Source organism: Vulpes lagopus, chromosome 2 (genome assembly GCF_018345385.1).
Source record: "Vulpes lagopus strain Blue_001 chromosome 2, ASM1834538v1, whole genome shotgun sequence".
NCBI lineage: Eukaryota > Metazoa > Chordata > Mammalia > Carnivora > Canidae > Vulpes > Vulpes lagopus.
Window position 1 is genome coordinate 144192749 of NC_054825.1, and position 3183 is coordinate 144195931.

The window sequence follows — 3183 nt, forward strand, 5'->3', positions numbered from 1 at the left end:
GTGAATTGTCCCTGCCATTATATGTTGTAAAAGGGGCATGTCTTGCTGTGATGGTGGTTGCTTCCTTAACCAGGGCTCACAGGACCTTTATGGCAAGTCCCAAGATGATTTTACTCTGCATCTTTCAACACATGTGATATTTGTATAGGCCTACGTGTGTTTACTTGTTCATGGACCTCGGAGGAAGAGGTTGGATTAGAGTCTGCTTGAAACCACTGTGTGATACTGGAGGTGAATATTTGCATTTGCAGGTAAATCACTTGAAGAAGTTTGTAAAAGTTCATAACCATGCTGGGGTGTGCTAGGAACTGGGCAGAGGATGTTAGGGACTCGGATTCTGCTCTTGAGATAGGATACTGATAAGAACACGCAAGTCAAGGTCTCAAAGGTAGGACAGCAGAACCATTAAAACCAAATGAAGGTGAACACCAAAATGTGTGTGTGTGAGAGAGAGAGAGAGAAAGAGAGAAAGTAATTTATATAGTTACATACTAGCTAGCTACAATTTATTAAGCACCTACCATATGCTAGTCATGGTGCTGAGTATTTAGGACTTTCTTCTCATTTAATCCATACAGCAGCTCTGTACAGCCCCTTACGGTAGATACTTTGGTTATCCACATATTTTGATGAAGAAATTGAGAGTCAGATACCTTGCAGGAGGGGGCGGTCATTCAGACCATCCCCTGACCACTCGTAGGAGGCAGAATCATTTGGACTTAGTGATGTTAGAGGTCAAAGGTAAAGGATAGAAAAGTCCAGTAATGACTCGTAGGTTATGGTCTGAGCAACAAGCAGGTCACTGTTAATGCAGTTTGATCAGATGGAGGAAAGGAGAGAGGGTCAGCATGAGGGAAAAGTCACGGACTCACGTTCGGACATGTCAGGGTTGATGTGTCGGTCAGACATCACACAGAAATGTCAAGAGAATGATGGTATATGTTAGCTTAAGGCTCAGAAAAGTGATCTGGACTGGAGATCTGGAAGTCAGTCGTATTTGATAGAAACTGAAGCCACAAGTGGATGAAATCACCCGAGATAGAATACAGATGGGAGGGGTAGGGGGTTAGCACCTGGAGAGGAGCGGCTGGAGGAGGAATGGGAGGGAAGAGGGAAGACGAAGAGGATAGCAATATCAAGACAGGCAAAATCTAGAAAAGCACAGGGTCCTAGAACAAGGGGCAGTGGGCAGTCAATGTGTTGAATGTCACAAGGAGGGTGTAGTAGACTAGGGCTCAGTGAAAAGGGAAGTGTTCACTGTATTTAGGAATCAGAAGTTATTGGTGGCTTATTAGAGCCGTTACATTAGAACAGTGAAAATAGACATCTGGTTGGGTAGGGGGAGGAATAATCAGGAAGTGAAAGACATAAAGGGGAAGTAGAGTCAATTCTTGCACAGTCTGTAGAAAGTGAAAACAAAGGATCCTTGATCAATGCACAGCGAAGGAAGGGAGACTCAAGAAACAGACAAACTAAGAAGGATAATAGAATCCACATGTCACCTAAATGTCCCTACTTAAAGTTAGATTTTCAATTTTTTTTGAAGATTTTATTTGAGAGAGAGACAGAGATAGAGAAATAGTGAGAGCACAGGGGGAGGAGAGGGAGAAGCAGGTTCCCCGTTGAGCAGCCTGATGCAGGGGACTCGATCCCAGAACCCTTGGGGTCATGACGTGCACCACTCAGGCACCCCTAGACTTTCAATTTGGGTCAAAAAATGAAGTCCCGTGTATGTGTGTACCAGTGCAAGTGTGTGTGTGTGTGTGTGTGTGTGTGTGTGTGCGCGCACACATTTAATAGAGACTCACCTAAGATGAAACGACACTGATTAAACAGAGTGATTGGTATAGACAAGGCAAAAAGGTTCACAAAACAATTCAAGAGTACTCATAATGAGATTTTAAGAAAAGAGAATTTAAGGAAGAAAAATTACTTTGTATAGGAGCATTCTCTATTGAAGATGTAACAGTCCCTAGTAACAGTCCATCAGAATATGCAAAGCAAAAATGCAAGAAAACAGCAGGAGGATATTATGAAAACCAGCCTTATCCAAAAATGAGAAAAAGTATTTTTATAATATGTATATTCTTTTCAAATATCCATGGAACCTGGACAAAAATATAGAACATGATAAGACTATAAGTAACACGTTATAGACTACACTTTCTGACCACCAGGCAATGAAGTGAGCAATTCATAACAAAGATATTTTTTTAATTACTAGAAATTAAAATACTGTCAAGTAATTCATAGGTTGAAGAAAAAATACAAACTATAATCAGAGTTTAGGACAATAAAAATAGGGAAAATTATATATCCAAAATAAACCCCAAAGCTCTACCTCAAGTAAAACTTAGAGCCATTTATATGCTTATATCCATGAGCAAAATAACCAAGCAATCTATTCAAGAAGCCAAAAGTGGAAAAAAAAAATCTAGGAAAAGCATAAGGAAAGAATAAAATTTAAGCAGGATTGATATTTAACCCAAGCAGTGGATCTTTGAAAAGACCAGAAAAATGGACATTTTTGGCAAAGACAAACAAAAAAAAAATCTGAATGCATATTATGAGTTGAAAGGGAAATTAGCTATAGATGTGTAGTATGTTAATATTTTTGGACATCTTAAGTGGCTCTTTTTAGTAAAAGATGGTTTGCTTTTTTAAAGATTTTATTTTTAAGTAATCTCTACACCCAATGTGGGACTCAAACTTACAACCCCAAGATCAAGAGTCACATACTCTACCGACTGAGCCAGGCAGGCGCCCCAAAGAAGCATATTAATGGATGATATAATTATACAAACCAAAAACTATAAAAGAAGTTGACAAATGTCAGAGAATTCCAGCATCTGGAAAATTTTATAAGTAAAATCTTTCAAACCTTTGAGGAGGTTTGAAAACCTTTGAGCTATCTCCTTTAGATTTTAAACTGTTAAAATAGGGGTGCCTGGGTGGCTCTAGTCAGTAAAGTGTCTGCCTTCAGCTCAGGTCATGATCCCTGGAATCAAGCCCTGCAGGGCTCCCTGCTCAGTGAGAGGTCTGCTTCTCCCTCTCCCTCTGCCTCTCTCCCTGGTCGTGCTCTCTCTCAAAAAATAAAATTTTTAAGACCTTTAAACTTTTAGAACATAGAGCATAGAAAATGATAAGAAACACCTCAGTTTCCTATACGATGCTAATTTAATC